We start from the raw sequence: 19798 nt of genomic DNA, 5'->3' as shown, positions 1-19798 counted from the left end.
CTTTTCTCTTCCTATCACTAGGACAATCCTGGATGGGGGGAGGTTGGTGGGGTGCAGAGATTCACTGGCCTACTTTTAATGATGGCATTATTTTTTGAGTCATCAAATGGAGCCCCTAAATCCAATTAGCCATCTGGCTTAACTTAATTGTTCATCAATTAAGTGTGAATTCCTAATATGTATTAATATACCTGCTCATAAATACTTCTCAGTAGTAGATAATCATAGAATCACTTTAAAAATGTTTATTTTTTATTTACTTGAAAGGCAGAGTGACAGAAAGAGTTAGAGAGAGAATGAGTGAGAGATAAAGAGAGAGATCTTCCATCTGCTAGTTCAAATGTCCACAACAGCCAGGGCTGGACCAGGCCAAAGGCAGGAGCCAGGAACTCCGTCTGGGTCTTCCATGTGGTTAGCAAGGGCCCAAGCACCTGAGCCATCATCTGCTGCCTCCCAGAATGCATTAGGAGAAAGCTGGATTAGAATTGGAGTAGCCAGGACTCCAACTGGTAACTTCTTATTTCATAATAGTTTTCAATTTACAAAGCAACAATTGTGAAGCAATGCAAAGGGTTCCCATATGTCCCACACCCAGTTTCCTCTACTGTTAACATCTTATATTAGCATATTTGCCACATAAAACCATTTTTAAGCTCCAGTACTCCTTGGATTGTTTTTCCTGATAGAATAAATTGTTAATATTGGATATTGTTACAAAAATAAATGTTGATCCTCAGAGTGTCCAAGCAGTGTTTCTGTGATGATGCCTAGAGAAGTGGAGAGTGTCTGGTAACAGAGAAATAAAATTCAAGTTTGGCTGAGGGTGGAGCGGTGAGGTAGCAACTGGGTTCTGGGGGAACCAAGAGCCATTCCGGAGGATGTGGCTGGGGAAACAAATGCCCTTCTCATAAATGGAGATGGGTTGCCAGTTGCCTTCCTCTGGGAACCCACGTTTAGGTTCAGCCAAAAATAGTGGTATGTAAACACCCTGATTCCCTCTTGTGCAGGCAGAAACTGCGCCAGAAAACACAAAGAGGCTTATTTTAGTCAGCAAAAAGCAAACGAAAGCTCAGCTAAGTGTGTTACCTAAATGGATAGGTAAATTCAATTTGCAAAATGCTATCAAGGTTCTGCCATTCAGCATGACAAGCAGAAAAGATGATTTAAAAAATGAAATCCTTTGCCTTATCCCATCAACGGTGTCCAACTAATAAATTCTTAAAATGAATGCACGGGATCCAAATGGGAGAAGAGCAGGTGAGAGTGGTGGGGCTCGTGACCCGAATCCTCCTTTGGTGGCTTGCTTTGTCCTTTGTGCTGCTAAGTGCTCTGGGTTCTCCCTCTGGCTTTGCTCCCACTCTCCCTTTCCACCAGGGATCCTCGTTTTTCTTCCTGTGCTTTTCTTCTCTCTCCTCATGAGTCTGCAGGAATCTGGGGATGATGGCAGAAGAACTGTGGTGTGATCAGGAATGTTGAAGGGGAACTGTTTTGTTGTCTGAAAGTCCATGCCTCAAATTGTTCTTGCAGGATTTTATTTCATTCTTAATTGTGAGGAGATGAGGATACCCTATATTATCCAGTTCAGTAGCCACTAGGAACATGTGGCTATTTATATTTAAAGTAATTTAAGGGGGCTGGTGCTGTGCCGTAGTGAGTAAAGCTGCCACCTGCAGTGCCAGCATCCCATATGGGCACCGGTTCCAGACTTGCTGCTCCGTTTCCTGTCTAGCTCTCTGCTATGGCCTGGGAAAGCAGTAGAAGATGGCCTAAATGTTTAGGCCCCTGCACCCATGTGGGAGACCCAGAAAAAGCTGAGTACAGCTCCAGCTATTGCTATTTGGGAGAGTGAACCAGCAGATGGAAGACCTCTCTGTCTACTTCTGCCTCTCTATAACCACCTTTCAAATAAATAAATAAATAAATAAATCTTATACATAAAAGTAATTCATTAAATTAAAAATTCAGGTTTTTTTTTTTTTTTAAGCTTTATTGATTTAAAAGACAGACAACGGGAGGGGGAGGGAGAGGGAGAGAGAGAAAGTGAGATTTTCCATTCACTGTTTCATTCACCAAATGGCTGGCTAGGACTGAGCCAGGCAAAGTCAGGAGCCTAGAACTACATCCAGCTCTCCCATGTGTGTGAGAGGGACCCAAGCACTTGGGCCATCTTCTGTTGCTTTCCCAGGCACATTAGCAGGGAACTGGATCAGAAATAGAACAGCTAGGACTTGAACCTGTGTTGCAATATAGGATGCTGCTGTTGCAAGTGCTGGATTCAGCCACCACACCACAACACCAGCCCCCAAATTCAATTCTTTAGTATTCAATTCTTTAGTCATACTAGCCACATTTCAAGTGTTCAACACCTACCTGTATGGCTAATGCATAGAATATTTCCAACATCACAGGCATTCTGTTACACAGTGATGGTAGACTGGTTCCACCTTGGCTACTGTTTAATGCTAACCTCTTCCACTTTCCAGTATACCCTCTAAGATAACCATTAATCAGAACTGGCTGCTAGTGTATTGTATTTAAATGTTGCCTCAATAATTGCTTCCTTCTGTAGCCCTTCACACACACACATACACACACACACAAAGACATACACACTTTCCTCTTGAGAATCAAGAGGCATAGGGAAATTCAGCCTAAATGAGTTTCTTAGAGTTTAACCAACTTTAGGTATGTGGGATTAAAAAGATCACCTCCCTATAATGTTTAAATTGAGTCTATACAAAAATAAGAGTTGTTTAAAAATATATTGAGGATTCAAGTAGAAAGATGCCGCCTTACAACATGTGGCTAACATTTTCCAGGTGGCTGACTTCACACATACCTGTACCTTCCTAATGACAACCGAGCTATGCCCAGGAGCAATCCTTCTTTACTTAGTGGTCCCACCTCTGTACAGCACTGGCCAGCAATGGCTAGATTAGTGAATTTCCTTTGTCCTGCTGATCTGCCTACATCTTTGGATGGCTCATGTTGATCTCTGAAGAAGTCTTCAATCTTCATTTTCTCTCTGTCATACAGCTGTCATTTCTATTTTTAATGACTTATTTACTGTTTTTCATGTCAGCTGTTCTTTCCTCTGTTTGCTCATTTCCCTCTGCTTTTTAGGCCTATAAAAAGTTTATTTTTTATTTGAAAGCAAGGAGGGAGGGAGGGAGATAAGGAGAGAGATGAAGGGACTCTCTTTCATCTTCTGGTTTGCTCCCCAAATTCCTAATACCCACAACATCTGGGGCTGGGCCAGGCTGAAGCCAGGAGCCAGGAACTCGTCCAGATCTCCCATGTGGATGGTGGGGACCCAAGTACTTGAGCCAATACCTCTGCCTCCCAGGAAGCTGGATTAGAAGCAGAGTGGGGGCCCCGGTGCTGTGGCATAGTGGATAAAGCTGCTGCCTGCCCTGCCAACATCCCATATGGGTGCTGGTTTGAGTCCTGGCTGCTCCTCTTCCAACCCAGCTCTCTGCTATGGCCTGGGAAAGCAGTGAAAGATGGCTCAAGTCCTTGGGCCTGTGCACCTGTGTGGGAGACCCAGAGGAAGCTCCTGGCTTCAGATTGGCACAGCTCCGGCCATTGTGGCCATCTGGGGAGTGAACAAGTAGATGGAAGACCTCTCTCTCGCTTTCTCTCTCTGCCTCTGCCTCTCTGTAACTCTGCCCTTCAAATAAATAAATAAATTTTAAAAAATAAATAAATAAAAGGAGCAGAGGTGGGACGCAAACCCAGGTACTCTGATTTGGGAAATGGTGTCCCCAGTGGCTGCTTAATCTCTTGCACTACAACACCCACCCTCAGGCTTTTTGTCTTTTCTTTCCCCCGTGTGTTTTTACATATATTGTTATATTTGAGAAACAAAAAGGTAAAAGATGTGGTAAGGCAGCCAGGTGAATGAGACAATGTCATACACTCTTGGATGTTTGCTTGGAAGTACCACAATCCAACACAGATGTGGATTTGAAGTAGAATATGACTGGGATGTTCCATTCAGGAGAGATGAACCCTACCGGGTCTATGTTGGCCTCAAGTTAGAGTTTGGAAACAGCCAAAATGAGGTCACTTATCAGGATTTGCAGTTGCCTCTATGCATTTGATAATAACCATTCTGTCTCCTTGGAAATGAACTTGTGCCCATGGCTCTTCAAAGGCTGGTGGCACAAGGGAATGGGAGCTAATTGTGGCTGGAGGAACACTGGCTCTGCAGTGGGTAGCACTGCCTTATGGGCATGCGGTGCGGAAAGGAAAGATGTTGGTCCCAGGCACAGAAAGTGCAGTGTTTCGTCTGTGAGGAATATGAGAGCTGGAGCAGACAAAATGAACTATGCAGCATTTACCACATAAGAAAATACTGGTCAAGTCCATCATAAATTTTAGTGGAAAAGGAGATAAGATGCCTGTACAAGAAGTGGCTGCATTAAGGAATAGTCACAGGAGCTCCTGGTCCTCCAGTGTGCAAACAGCAAATAATTCTGGGTAAATTAGTTAACAACTGGGGTCGATAGAACTGGGAAATCACTATGAAAATGTAGATTGGACTAGGTCAGAATAAAATAGAAAACAATACATGATGTAATTATTAACATCTCAAGAGAAGGTAGAAATGCTAAATAGAACGCAATAGTGACAGGCAGGAGGATAAATGTCATATTGATACAAATAATTTAGGAATAAACTGTGGAAAACAAATTTATGCCAACTAAAGAAAGAGTGATTATAAATATTTATTATGCTTTGTGTTTGTGAAGGAAAATTTGACGACTTATGTTATGGAAATGATTAATAACTTGAACTTATTTTGTGTGTATTTTAAAAATGAAAATAATTGAATTTAATCCATAACTCATTTTATTCTTATAAATTGCCAATGGCTTCTGTGTGGCCTAGATTTTTAAACTGTGGGTTGTAACTCACCAAGTGGATCACAAAATCCTTTAAGTGGGTCATACTAAGCATTTGAAAATATAGTAGGATAAAACAATCACAGAGCATTTCATAAGGCTAAGGGAATTACTGTTTTATGACTTTTTTTAAAGGTTTTTATTTATTTATTTGAGAGGTAGAGTTACAGATAGAGAGAGGGAGAGACAGAGAGAAAGGTCTTCCATCCACAGGTTCACTCCCCAAATGGCTGGAGCTGAGCTGATCCAAAGCCAAGAGCCAGGAGCCCAAGCACTTGGGCCACCTTCCACTGCTTTCCTGGGCCATAGCAGAGAGTAAGATTGGAAGATGAGCAGCCAGGACATGAATTGGCGCCCATATGGGATGCTGGCGCTGCATGCAGAGACTTAGCTCACTATGCCATAGCGCCAGCCTCTATTTTTGTTTTATTATTACTGTGTGTGTGTGTGTGTGTGTATGTGTGTATAATGTACATTTGAAAAATGTGAAGTCCTCAACCCAAATAACTTCTCATGAACCCTTCCAGTTCTGTGCAACAACAATATTATATGTTAAACAATTTGAGTTCTTTAGATGAAAATAATTTTGCTGTATTTTAGGTAGTTCTTCCATCTGGGAGTAGTATTAGATTCTATTGAAGGGAGTTTATCCAATTTGGACTGAAAAAAATTGTTTAATTACTAAAGAACAAAATAAAAGAAAAACTTTGGTCTTTAAGGCTGACCAAAGGTGTGGAAATGGTGGGCACAATGAAATGGAAACACTTTCATACAAAATATTTCTTCTGTGTTAGGACACTTGAAAAAGTTAATGGAAATGCAATTACAAACTAGGTTTATTTTGGTGTAAAAAAATAGAAGCCCATGCATAGTTTTTTTTAAATGTGCAGTTTCTTCTTTTTTCTTAGATTTATTTATTTATTTATTTATTTATTTATTTATTTATTTTGACAGGCAGAGTTAAACAGTGAGAGAGAGAGACAGAGGGAAAGGTCTTCCTTCCCCCCAAATGGCCGCTATGGCCAGAGCTATGCTGATCCGAAGCCAGGAGCCAGGTGCTTCCTTCTGGTCTCCCATGCAGGTGCAAGGGCCCAAGCACTTGGACCATCCCCCACTGCCCACAGCAGAGAGCTGGACTGGAAGAGGAGCAACTGGGACTAGAACCCGGTGCCCATATGGGATGCCGGCACCGCAGGTGGAGGATTAGCCAAGTGAGCCACAGCACTGGCCAGATTTATGTGTTTATTTGAAAGGATGAGTGACACAGAGAGGGACGGGGAGAGAAAGGGAGGGAAGGAGAAAGGAGAAAGAGAGAGAGAGAGAAAGAGAGAAAGAGAGAGAGATGTTTTCCATTCTCTGGTTCACGTCCCAAATGACTGCAACCCAAATGGATCTAGGCTAGGCTGAAGCCAGGAGCCAGGAACCCCATCCAGGTCTTCCACATGGTGGCAGGGGCTCAAGTACCTGGGCCATCCTCCACTGCCTTCCTAGGGAGCTGGATTGGAAGTAGAGTAGCTGGGACTGTTCTGATAAAGTGATGCTGATGTTGCAAGTGGCGGCTTAACCTGCTGTGCCACAATGCTAGCCCAATAATGTGCACTTTACATGAACTTTCTGAAGACTCCTCATATGCATGGATTTCAAAATTTTCACACCAAAATACGTTGTTTTTTTAAATTCCAATTGTCGTGAAATTTTTGGAGTCCCCACATATTTCTGCTCTGTTGTTTTTCTGCAAGAATCTATTAGAATTATGTGATCAACTTAGGTACTCTCCATGCATGAAGTTGAACAAATATCTGTATTTTTTAAAGTCTTATTTGGTATTCCAGATATTGGAAGCATTTCTTTTCATTTCTTGGTAATAAACATATCTATTAGCTGTGCACATCATCATTCTTTGTAGAGCAGCCAGTACAAAATTTACAAGAGTGTGCATGATCTCTGCTGACTTTTCACACAGTAATAAACAAGAGCACTGTTTGTCCTTCCTTATTGTTTCTTTGCTATTGTCTGCAAAAAATTCAGTTTTGGACTTGTGAGAATGGTGATGCACTGTCTCAACAGGCCGGCTCTGTGGCACATGATTCCACAGAGTGCTGCCAACGAAAGTGTTGTGGTGGGGAGTGTGTGAGATTTCCCTCACAGGTTGTACTGCTGATGCACTGGCTGGAGATTTTGGTGAGCCTCAAGATGGATTCTTGACACCTATCCACAGTCTGGTGGGGTCACAGAAGTTTTTGTCATCTGTAGTCTGAACAAAAATGTCATTACATAGATGCATCTTCCTTGTGTGCAGTTTTGTGTTCACCTCATGTACACAAGGCTTGTTTCTAATGTGACCTTATCCTTTTGGGCTATGCACATATGTATTATGAGTAAAAATCATGGGGCTTTAAACATAACTGGCTCTGATGTGATCAAATCCATTGGTGTAAAGACAGTAAACTTATACCTTGAAAGAACTTGGCTGATGTTCAAACTAGTGCACATTGTGATTCTCAGGCAGTTTATATAAAAATACTGTATCAAAAGACATGTCAACACCCTTGAAATAATTTGAGGCTCAGAGTGAGGCCATGTTTGCTGCTACTGACCCTATAGATTTATTTCTCTCTCTCTCTCATTTATTTATTTATTTATTTATTTTTTGACAGGCAGAGTGGACAGTGAGAAAGAGAGAGACAGAGAGAAAGGTCTTCCTTTTGCCATTGGTTCACCCTCCAATGGCCACCGCGGCTGGCGCGCTGCGGCCGATGCACCGTGCTGATCCGATGGCAGGAGCCAGGTACTTATCCTGGTCTCCCATGGGGTGCAGGGCCCAAGTACTTGGGCCATCCTCCACTGCCCTCCCTGGCCACAGCAGAGAGCTGGCCTGGAAGAGGGGCAACCGGGACAGAATCCGGCGCCCCGACTGGGACTAGAACCTGGTGTGCCGGTGCCGCAAGGCGGAGGATTAGCCTAGTGAGCCACAGCACCAGCCCCCCCCCCCCTTTTTTTTTTGACAGGCAGAGTGGACAGTGAGAGAGAGAGACAGAGAGAAAGGTCTTCCTTCCGTTGGTTCACTCCCCTTTTGGCCACCGTAGCCGGCACACCGCACTGATCCAAAGCCAGGAGCAAGGTGCTTCTCTTGGTCTCCCATGAGGGTGCAAGGCCCAAGCACCTGGGCCATCCTTCACTGCACTCCCGGGCCACAGCAGAGAGCTGGACTGGAAGAGGGGCAACCGGGACAGAATCCGGTGCTCCTGCTGGGACTAGAACCCGGGGTACTGGCGCTGCAGGCAGAGGATTAGCCTATTGAGCTGTGGTGCTGGCCAACCCTATAGATTTCTTGCACCCCATTAGTGATAGTTTTGGCTTCATTTTAGCAACACTGAGGCAACATTTCTTTTCGGCTGCAAACCCTTAACAACTTTAATCAATTGTACTTATTCAGCTCATGCCTAGCCGTTTTATTTTTGCAAAGTGATTTATAATCATTTTTATTAATTATTCTAAATTGAGGTTTAGAATGGCATGTCATAAAGAAAAGGCTTCATGTTTGAGAAAGGAGACTAATCCTACCCAGCATTTGTCTAAATAGTGTAATTATGACTGCATTGCTCAGGGATTGTTTAATTATTTATTCCTTAATCTGTGGATGTAAATAGGCCTCTCCAACCTGCAATTATGGCAGGTCTGCAAACCTGAGTTGTGAAGTTCAAATAATATCTGTAAGAATTCTTGACATAAAGAAGTGTGTGTGTGTGTGTGTGTGTGTGTGTGTTGTTAAAACTCTGTTAAAGAAAAAGAAAGTTGGAGGACTCATATAAATGAATAGACAATAATAATTTAGTAGCATCTATAATAAATCCATGCTGTTTAAAAACTAAGAATATCAGAATAATATTACCACTTTTGTTCATATAAAAATAACACATACTAGCATAATATGTATTACTGTGCTTATAACAAGATCAAACTGGTAATTTGAAAATGTTTTCAAGTGATGTGAATCAAATTAACATCAGAATGTTTAATTTGTAATTGCATTGTCTAGATTTTGCATATCTAGATCTTTTGTGTACCAAAAGAAGAAAAATCAGTATTTTGTTGACTTTGCATTTTTTACCTCTGCATACATTACAGAATGTGATGTTCAAATTCAAAGCTCTGAAATCAGAAAATTTGAAATGAAATGTAGCTTTCTAATTACGTTAATTCAGGACATAACTTTCAACTGATTTTTGATTATTCAGAGATCTTCTAATCTTTGCATTGTGTGGATCTTAGTTTGTGTTTTGCACCTGTCTTTTGGATAATACGCTACATGTAATCATCCTTATAAGATGCTGGGGGAAGGGACAAGTGATGAACCTTCCTTGCTGGTTTTGCTGATAAGGAAGGCAACAATGGGAAGAGGAAAATAAAAGCAACTGAGACATCCTAGATCCCTGGGGAAATGGCCACTCACTGAATTTAAAGCCACACTTTCAGAATTTAAATCCAATTTTCAGACTATGAAATGATCAAAAATGGATTTATGAGAAATTTCCTTACCTGATTACTATGATGTTCGTAAGAGAAAAGAAACTATAAACAACAACTTGGTTTATGGGAAAAGGCCCAATTAAAAAATCAGAATGTTAGGCAAACACATCCTTGACTCAGTGTGTGTGTGTGTCTCTGTGTGTGTATGTGTCTCTCTCTCTCTTTTTTTAAGGAACGAGTAATGTAAACATGTAGCCACACAGCATTGCATAGATATTAAAGATGATAAAAAGATTTGTGAATGTAAAACTCTGACCTGAAAGAATGGGCATGTCTAAACACAATGAATACAATTTTCTGCTTACACTGGCAAAGATACCAACTACCGTGCCTAAAAAAAAACAGTTTAGTTTTATTAGCTAAACAAACAGACTAATCCACACCACTGATGCCCTCCTCTCACTCCTCCAGAGCTCTTCCAGAAGCTCTGTTTCTCAAAGGCAGGCTATGGATTCCAAATGCTGAATAGCCCAACATTCAAGTGAAGGTTTCACAGTGACCTTCAGCCACTTACTCCAATAGGGAAAGGACTGCCCCTTCCAAGATGAACCCCCGCTCGCTGCAGCTTTGTAGGCGTGTGCTAAAACACTAGTGGTAGCCTCTGAGAGGGGCATTTGGTGTTGGCAGGCACTTCTTCATCCACAAAGATTGTGATTCCTCTTCAGATCTGTTTCTGGACCCTCTACTGGAACTTGACCTTTCTTTGACACCCATAGTGTTTGTGTTCTGGATGAGGGCAGGGGGAGAGTACTGGTAAAGTGTGAGTGGGCCAACAAGAGAAGAATTGGCTTGTGTGTGCTCTTTAGATTACAGGGACCCAAAGGAGAGTATGATGTGGACTGCACAGGAGAGTGCTGAAGTGGCGTGTTCCAGCATTTTCACCCAGGGCATTTTAAGTTACAATCTTTTCACTCACGAAACCCTGGGATGGAGTTCACAGGCCCACGTGTGTGGTTTATTTAAAAATGTATGTGTGTTTTTTTAAAAATTAAGGGGTAAAAAAATAAAGGGGTAGGCATTAGGCCCCACAGTTAATATGCCAGTTTAGACATTGCTTCCCATACAGGAGTGCCAGGTTCTGTTCTCAGCTCTAGCTCCTGACTCTAACTTCCTGCCAGTGCAGACCCTGGGAGGCAGCAGTGATGACTCAAGGAGTTAGGTTCCATGTGTGAGACCTGGACTGAGTTCCTGGCTCCCAGCTTTCACCAAGCCCTGCCCTAGGTCACTGCACGCATTCCGGGAGTAAACCAATGGGTGGGAACTCTTTTTGTCTGTCTTTCTGTTTGTCTCTGTATTTCTGCCTCTCAAGTAAATAAATAAAAATAAAAATGTAAAAAAACAAATATTTTTAATTGTAGATGAAAGCTATGAGGAAATGTCTTGTACAAAGTAAGAAAAATAAAAGTTTGTGGAAACTGGAATTAAAATACAAATTTATTTGCATGTGAAAAAATTTGCCATACATAGTTTTTTCATAATACACACTTTCCATGAGCCCTTTGAAGACTTCTCAAATGCTGGGATTTCAAATGTTTTGTACCAAAAATAGACATTTTAGTGACATTTTCCATGAATATTTTCAAGTATTCTTGTATATATGCAAAATTTGTGTGTGTCTAAATATATGTAAAGCTATGTATCTATATATTGACAATGGGATCATGTCTTGCAACTTTGCAACTCAGTGTTTTCTCTTGATGTTGTATTGTAGATATATAAGAGTAGACCATTTGGTATTTAACCACTTCTCACCTATTATTCAATTTTCTTATATTAAATAGTCAAGAAATATGCAGCATTTGCATATATTCATCAAGAAATATACAGTATCCATTTGGAATATTCTCTTTTTATTGGCTTGTGTAAATATTTCCTAGGACATTCCTAGAAATGGGATTTCTAAGCCGGCGCCGTGGCTCAATAGGCTAATCCTCCACCTTGCGGCGCCGGCACACCGGGTTCTAGTCCCGGTTGGGGCGCCGGATTCTGTCCCGGTTGCCCCTCTTCCAGGCCAGCTCTCTGCTATGGCCAGGGAGTGCAGTGGAGGATGGCCCAGGTGCTTGGGCCCTGCACCCCATGGGAGACCAGGAAAAGCACCTGGCTCCTGGCTCCTGCCAGGATCAGCGCGGTGCGCCGGCTGCAGCGGCGGCCATTGGAGGGTGAACCAACGGCAAAGGAAGACCTTTCTCTCTCTGTCTCTCTCTCTCACTGTCCACTCTGCCTGTCAAAAAAAAAAAAAAAAAAAAAAAAAAAGAAATGGGATTTCTGTATCAAAAGTATTACCTTTATTATTATTCTTTACATGAGATGTGAAGGTCTGATACTTTCTGTAGAATTTCTTGATAAATGATGATCAACAAGCCTATACAAAAACCTGGGTACAGTTTTCCATTGCATTTGGTTTGATTTTTCTTCAGTATAAGGCCTCAAGGATTTCTAGAATGTGTGATCACTCATAAGAGCTAATATTTGAATGACTACAATGTATAAGACTTTTACAAAGTTTACAAATATTTAAATTCATGCACTTTTCACAACAGCCCAATGAAGTAGACCGTTTTTACTGATATAGAAACTGAACCTTATGTGGAATTAGATAGCATTGACCAAGGTCATGCAGTTAGTATGTGAATGTGCCACAATTTAACCCAAGTAGTTTGATTCTCAAAATTCACACTCTTAACCACAAACTAATAGTCCATCTTCCTTATTGATGATTTCTACTGGGAAGGAAATAGAGACATTCCTACCTGTTTTATGTTACTCGTATGTCCAGGTAAGTGTTAACCCTGGGCCTTTTTTGTGTTTAAGAACATGGGTATAGCCATTATGAATACCAAATTTTGTTTGATGCAATTTTTGAGTGTTTGATAAAATTATAATTCTTCTACAATACAGAGAGCTGTTTACATGTGGGATTCTATTTTATTTCTATAGAAACTTAATGGGAAGCAAAGGAACAGTCATCTCATAAAAATCAGACTCAAACTCAATAATAGGGAGAGGAAACCAGAAGGAGGAGGGATATGGACAGAGGACAGGGGCAGTAATATCATGGAGTTGGAAGGGTATCATGAGATGGAAGACAGAGTGGGTGAGGGATGGGGACCAAGGAAGGAGCTTAGAAAAAAGGAGGGAATGATAAAAACAAAACCATAACAAAACCCTGATCTACACACAAGACATAAATGAAGAGGGTTTGACTGAAGATATCCACGTATTTACTTGGTGTTGGTGGTGAGGAATATTTAGTTTTCCCACAGATGAAGAATCAAAAAGAAAGAGAGATTTTCACTAATTTCTGTTACTGGCGTACACTCCTTTCATATACTGACTACATGATAAAAGTGAAACTTTGATGAATTTTGGAAGGAGATTTATATTTTGGAGAAATGGGTACCTTCAATATTCAATATTTATCTTCTAGAAAAATATAAAAATCTTAAGAATGCATAAAATTGCAAAGATACCACTTTTCTGCAGTGTTGCTCAGATCTCTGGGCCTGAGAAGGGATGTATCCACTGAGGACCAGAAGAAGGAGAGACTGTCAGTACTTCCAAATTGCCTTTCCCTGCCTTTGGAAGATGAAAAGTGAATGAGCTGTGGAGTTGCGATAAAGGGCTTTTCCCCACAAAGTAAACAGGCCTCCCACTGTGCATTAAATAAACAATTTGTGCGAATTCCCTAAAGGCAAGTACAGTGTTAGAGTGAGAAAAGTTGTAATGTGGCAATATGATTATTTCACTAACTTACTCCACAAGAACACCTATTGCCACACCCAAGCCACATCCTCCACATCCCATTGTTGTTTTACTGAGAGGATGATGTCAGTGGCAGGGAATGTAATGTGGAGGTAGCAAACTGGCCTCCAGTTGCCATCCCATTAGGCATAGCGGAGGTGGCTCACCAGACTTCCACAGTGTAGGACTCCATCTCTTCTCTTTTCAGAGATGGCTGCTGTCTAACCTTATTTGTAATCAATGAATTACCTGTGCAGTCATTTAATGCTTATCTTCCACAGGCGCTCTTCAGTAAGCTTTGTGAAGACAAGGACTATAGCATTTTTCTCCACTACTGAGCATGGTGTTTGACACCAAATAAACTGTCAATTGTTGAAGGAATGCTACAAAATGAAGTAGGAGTACAGCAGGTGATGAAAGATAATCACAGGTTGTGGTCTAACATCATGTGCTAGGATAACGTTGCTTTGTAAGAGATGAAGGACAATGATACAAAGGGAAGGAATAATGTATACCCACGTAAGTCATTTAATTCTGTTCTTAGAGGTCACGGAACTAATAAAAAGGTGTAGAAATGGATCTGATCCCCTTCTCTGTAATTCGGACCACACTCCCACTCTAATCTCTTAATGGGGTATAGGATTGCAGTGAGGTTTTCAATTCTGTAAGAAATAAAAAGATGAATTTAATAATGAAAACTATTCCACTGCTTATTTTCACGCCAAGCCATGGCTTTAATTCAGTCAACACCACTTTGAAGAGGTAATATTCTTGCTTACCAACTGAAGACAGAATATAAATTGAAGCATTCACTATGTTTGGTAGACTGAGAGGATTATTTTTCAAGTTATTCTGTTACTATATATAAATTGTGTCTTTATGTGGTTACTGAACTACTAGTCATAGACCCATCATCACCAGCATCAGTATTGCCACCACCACCATTATAATAGAAATTATGCAGAGAATAAGTTCAGATAGTAGAGCTAAGCTTTGAATCCACGTTGATCTGACTCCAAAACTCATGCTCTTTCTATTATACTCTTGTTACAAAATCTAACCTTCAAAGGTAGATCCTTCTATAAGGAAGAGGACAGTTGCAATGCCTTTTGATACCGGTCTTATTTATGCTCTCAATTATTAATCTGCTGTAAGATATGAGCGCAGTTGTTAGACAATTTCAACGTTTTAGTGGTTTCAGCTCAAGGAAATGCAGTAGAGCACCTGAGTTCAGTCCCTGTTGACCTAACCCTGATCCCTTGAAATTCCAAATTCCTTTTCTTATCTTTTAAATGGGATCATAGTTCACAAAAGTGGGGTGTGAATCACTAATGAATGTAGAGCATAGAGGAAAATGGATTTGATGGACAGACAAAAGATTATCACTATGAAAGCACATATTTTCCCCTTTATGCTTGATTTTGAATATAGAAGTGTAAAAACTTGGAGAGATCATGAAAAAATAAAAAAATTTTACAAGATTTATTTATTTATTTGAAAAGCAGAGTTAGAGAAAGGCAGAGGCAGAAGTAGAGAGAGAGAGAGCGAGAGAAAGAGAGAGAGGTCTTCCATCCACTGGTTCACTCCTCATATGGCTGCAGTAGCTGGAGCTGTGCGGATCCAAAGCCAGGAACTTCTTCCCAGCCTCCCACACAGGTGCAGGAGCCCAAGGAGTTGGGACATCCTCTATTGCTTTCCCAGGCCATAGCAGAGAGCTGGATGGGAAATGGAGCAGCTGGGACTTGAAATGGCGGCCATATGGGATGCTGGCACTGCTGGTGGTGGCTTTACTCACTACACCACAGCTCCAACCCCAACAAAAATGTTTTTTAAAGTAACTATAGATGGTCAAAATTTTATTATGTAAGTTTAAGAAGACAAGAAGGGCCCGGTGCTATGGTGCAGTGGGTTAAAGCCCTGGCCTGAAGCGCCGGCATCCCATATGGGCGCCGGTTCGAGTCTGGCTGCTCTTCTTCAAATCCAGCTCTCTGCTATGGCCTGGGAAAGCAGTAGAAGATGGCCCAAGTCCTTGGGCCCCTGCACCCGCGTGGGAGACCAGGAAGAAGCTTCTGGCTCCTCGCTTCAGATCAGCGCAGCTCTGGCCATTGTGGCCACCTGGGGAGTGAACCATCAGATGGAAGACCTCTCTCTCTCTCTGCCTCTCTTCTCTCTTTGTAACTCTGACTTTCAAATAAATAAAATAAATATTTTAAAAAAAAGAAGACAAGAAATCAATATTGAAGTTCCACTAATTTTTCATTCCCTTTACTGCTCCAAATTTTGTGTGTGTGTGTATTACTTTGGGTAACATTATTTTCAGAGAAACAATGCTTCCAAAATTGTGCTATGGTTGTCCATCAGGAATAATTTAATCTTTGGCAGAGTTGAGGAGTCCAGGGAGCTAGAAATCAGAATCATATAGGTACAAAGGAGATGAAGTTTTATAAAGTGATTAGTAACATAAGCTAGGAGGAAAATAACATTTTTAGGCTATATTACAACAGATGGCTTGACCATATGAGAAGACAGGCCATTAAATACTTTATAAAGTTAGCATTTTAATCTATTTTCACTTTTATTTATTTATTAATGATTATTTAATTTAATCTACTTCAAAGGCAGAATTAAAGTGAGAATGAGAGGAGAGAGTGGGAGAGAGAGAGACAGAGTGAGCAAGCACACTTTCTCCATCTTCTGGTTCACTGCCCAAATACCCACAGTAGCCAGGGCTGGGCCAGGCTGAAGCCAGGAATCAGGAATTCCCTCTGGGTCTCCCGTGTGGATGGCAGTGGCCCAAGCACTTGGGTCGTTATCTGATGCCTCCCAGGGTGCATTAGCAGGAAGCTGGATCAGAATCAGGAGCCAGGCCTCTAGCCAGGCACTCCAGTATGGGATGTGGACCTCCCACATGTTTATTTATAAAAATGTGTACCTTTCCATTTTCTTGGTAAAGTTTTACCCCTATTATTTTGTTTTCTTGCCGACTACACCATGCCTGTTCACCTGTGGCAGCAGACTGTGAGATAAGTCAATTATCGTATTACATCAATGGCTGGAATGCTACAAAACTGCTGGGGGCTTACCCAGCTTGCCACAAGGCCCATCTCGCATTTGTCAGTGAAAATGGTTATGGCTGGCGTGTGGGCTTTACTTTTGCTACTCTAGTTCACTAGGGTGTTCCATGTAAGTGAAATGAGAGGGTCTATTTTGTCATGTGTGGTATTAGTGCCTTTGAAGGCACGTGCCCTGTGTCAGCCATGTTTTAGTAGATGTGGAATGAGGCGCTAAGTGTCCTGAACTGGTATTTCCACACTTCTCTTCAACTCCAGAGTACCAGATAGAGTGTTTTGGTGTGTTTCTTTCTGCTGTGGTGTCCCAGAGCAGTTTTGTAGCATTCCAGCCATTGATGTAATACGATAATTGACTTATCTCACAGTCTGCTGCCACAGGTGAACAGGCATGGTGTAGTCGGCAAGAAAACAAAATAATAGGGGTAAAACTTTACCAAGAAAATGGAAAGGTACACATTTTCATAAATAAACATCATCATGTTCCAATATATTTTATAAATATAGTCTGCTTTTGGTTTAAGACAGGTGTTGGTGAAGTGCGGCCCAAACCAGCCACATCTATTAATTCGCATATTGGCCACAGCAGTTTTCTCACAACAATGACAGAGTTGGGACAGAATATGTGGCTGGCAAAGCCAAAACACAATCTGACTCTTTATAGAAAAAGTTTGGCAATCTCTGGTTTAAACTGATTTCTTATCACATTTCTTATTGGGTATTCACTCATAAAATATAATAAGCCTCTGAATTCAAACTCATCAGAAAACAACAAAAAAGTGTGTTGAAATTCTTGTTATAGTACATCATTTAAGAAAAGAGCCTTGAATTGAGTTCATTTTGTCTGTAAAAGACAACAGGTTCTATATTGATTATGGATCAGCAAGGGTAATAAAATCTTACTGGCTCACTGAACAGTAAAATATTCCTGAATAAAAGCACTATTAGAACCAGGAGGCTGGGGCTAGAATAAATGCCATCTGGAGGTCGCTGTTTTTGTTTTTTTTTTTTTTAAGATTTATGTATTTATTTGAAAGAGTTACACACAGAGAGAGAAGGAGAGGCAGAGAGAGAGAGAGAGAGAGAGGAAGAGAGGGAGAGAAAGAGAGAGACCTTCCATCTGCAGGTTCACTCCCCAGATGGTTGCAACAGCCGGAGCTGAGCCGATCTGAAGCTAGGAGCCAGGAAATTCTTCCGGGTCTCCCACCCAGGTGCAGAGGCCCAAAGACTTGGGCCATCTTTTACTGATTTCCAAGGCCATAGTAGAGAGCTGGATCGTAAGTGGGGCAGCTGGGACTTGAACCAGTGCCCATATGGGATGCCGGCACCACATGCGGTGGCTTTACGTGCTACGCCACAGCGCTGGCCCCAGGAGGATGCTGTTTATTGTTAACACTTGTTATTGTCACATAAGAATGAAGGTTCAGTCACTGATGATTTCTAATTGTTGTAGAGGCAAAATAAATTGAATTTATTTAGTCTTAGGATAGCAGATCCTAATTCCTAGGAAAATAATTTATTTTCAAAATGTTGTACATAAAGTAATTTTCAAATCAAGGTAGTATTTTGAAAGGTCATCTTCTATTTTATATTCTTGTAAGAAAGGTGAAGAGAAAATATTGGGTGTTAAGAAACGAAATGTGTAGGGTTGTTTCTGAAAAAAACAAAGCAGAACAACTCTGTGTTCCACTTCCCTAACCATCCGTCATACGTAGGAGTTTTATCCATAAGCAGTCTATTCTATTTGTGGCTCCACTTATGTGACCTTAGAGATATCTGCAGGAAAACTACTTATGCAATGGAAGGAAAATCACGTGTTTTGAAGTCAGGGTTTTAAAGTGTGGCTTCTGTTGACTCTACCTTTTATCAAATTTGAATATGCTTGACTATCAAACCTTCTTCTATAGAGAATTAAGTGTCAAATTAATATCTGAACTTCAGTTCCTTGAATTTGTTATAGTTGCCATTAATACCATTACTCAACTCTCATTTAAGTCAGTGAGAGGATGGTTGCTTTAAAAATCATGTTTGGGGATTGCATACTCCTCCAGAACGCAGTGCAGGCAATGTATTGGTGAGATTATGGCTTAAATGTATTTATTATGTCAGTGTTTGATTAACCAGATGACCTGGAAACTATTGCTGCTTAATGAACTATCACAATTTTTATTAGTTTACAACAGTAATCATTTTATTACATCCCTGGGTTCTGCGGGTCAGGACGGGATAAAGCACGATGGCTTGTTTTGCTTCTCATTGATTAGAATTATAGCCCAGAAGATTTGAGCGTGTGGAGTCAGAATCACCTGGAACCCTTCACTCACGTGGCTGTTGCCTGCACAGGGAAGATCTGAAGACTAAAGCTGCCACTCAGACTGCCCACAGGTAGGTGGTTTCCCCATGTGGCTGCTCCAAATGGCTTGGCGTGGAGCTAAACATAGCAGCCTTAGGACGACTAGATCTGTTAGGTGACAGCTCAAATCTCCAAGCAGGACTGATCTGGCAGACACGTCACCTGTGCCACACAGCCTTACTTCCACTGTGTTCGTGGTCAAAGCAGCCTCAAGCTTAGGAGAACTGGATACATTTTCTTGAAGTGGAGTGACAAGGTCATGTGGAGAGGAGGATGTGGGAATGGGATGTGTTTTGGAGACCCACTTTGGGAAATATAATCGGCCACATGAGCAAAGAACAAGTGACCACACAATTGGGAAAATGCAGGTACTATGTTAACAGTGAAATGATAATGGCTTTGGGATGTTGGTTGTTTATTAGAACTGGATATCTCAAAGGCATCTCAAACTTACTATGTTCAAAACAAATTTCTTTTTGTCTTTCTCCAAAATCAAAACAGTGATTTTTCTGTTTTTGTCTTCTCCAGAGGTGGCCTCTGGCAAGTGGCTTCACCTGTGAAGGTGGGACCATCTCCTGGCCAAAACTTAGGAGTTATTCTTAATTTTTATTGTTCTTTCAAATCTTACATCTAATCTGTCAACAGGTCCTCTTATCTCAACCTCCAAAATCTCTCTGAAATTTTTCCATTTGTCTCCATCTTCAGGGCTCACCCCCAGTGTTAGTCCATGTTGCTCTACTCTACAATGCCTGACACCAGCATGTGTTTAAATAGAAACTTCCTGGATCATGGTCCTGGAGCCTGGGAAGTCCAAGACTGAAGTGGAAGAATCTGGCTAGGGCCTTCTTGTGATGTCGTTACCTGGCAGAAAGTGAGAGGACAGGCAAGAGTAAGAGGTGACAGAGTCCACCTCCCCATCCCCATTCTTAAGAGATATATTCCTTTGAAAGGCAGAGCGACAGAGAGAGGGAGAGAGAGAGAGAGAGAGAGAGTCTGTCTTTCATTTACTGGTTCACTCCCAATAGGACTGCAACAGCCAGGGCTGGGCCATGCTGAAACCAGGAACCATGAATTCCATTTTGGTCTCTTCTGTGGTTGGCAGGAACCCAGCTACCCGGGTCATCCTCTGCTTCTTGCATTATCAGCAAGCTGGATCAGAAGCTGAGTATCTGGAACTCAAACCAGCACTCTGAGATGGG

At 41.4% G+C, this 19798-nt stretch overlaps 1 protein-coding gene across 2 annotated transcripts in view; it reads left to right on the top strand.

Annotated features, from left to right (window-relative positions):
- SLC4A4 (solute carrier family 4 member 4) overlaps positions 1-19798 on the top strand; it is a 460760-nt gene that overhangs the window by 47706 nt on the left and 393256 nt on the right. The window contains exon 1 of one of the 2 annotated variants that reach the window (XM_070079472.1): positions 18596-18631. The exons of the other annotated variant lie outside the window; for it this stretch is intronic. The gene's annotated coding sequence lies outside the window, so the exon portion shown is untranslated. Of the gene's footprint in view, positions 1-18595; positions 18632-19798 lie in introns of those variants that run through there. 2 annotated transcript variants of the gene reach the window in all.

Source organism: Oryctolagus cuniculus, chromosome 8 (assembly GCF_964237555.1).
Source record: "Oryctolagus cuniculus chromosome 8, mOryCun1.1, whole genome shotgun sequence".
NCBI classification, from domain to species: domain Eukaryota; kingdom Metazoa; phylum Chordata; class Mammalia; order Lagomorpha; family Leporidae; genus Oryctolagus; species Oryctolagus cuniculus.
Note: the sequence above shows the minus strand (reverse complement) of the source record. Positions and strands in the feature narration are given on the sequence as shown.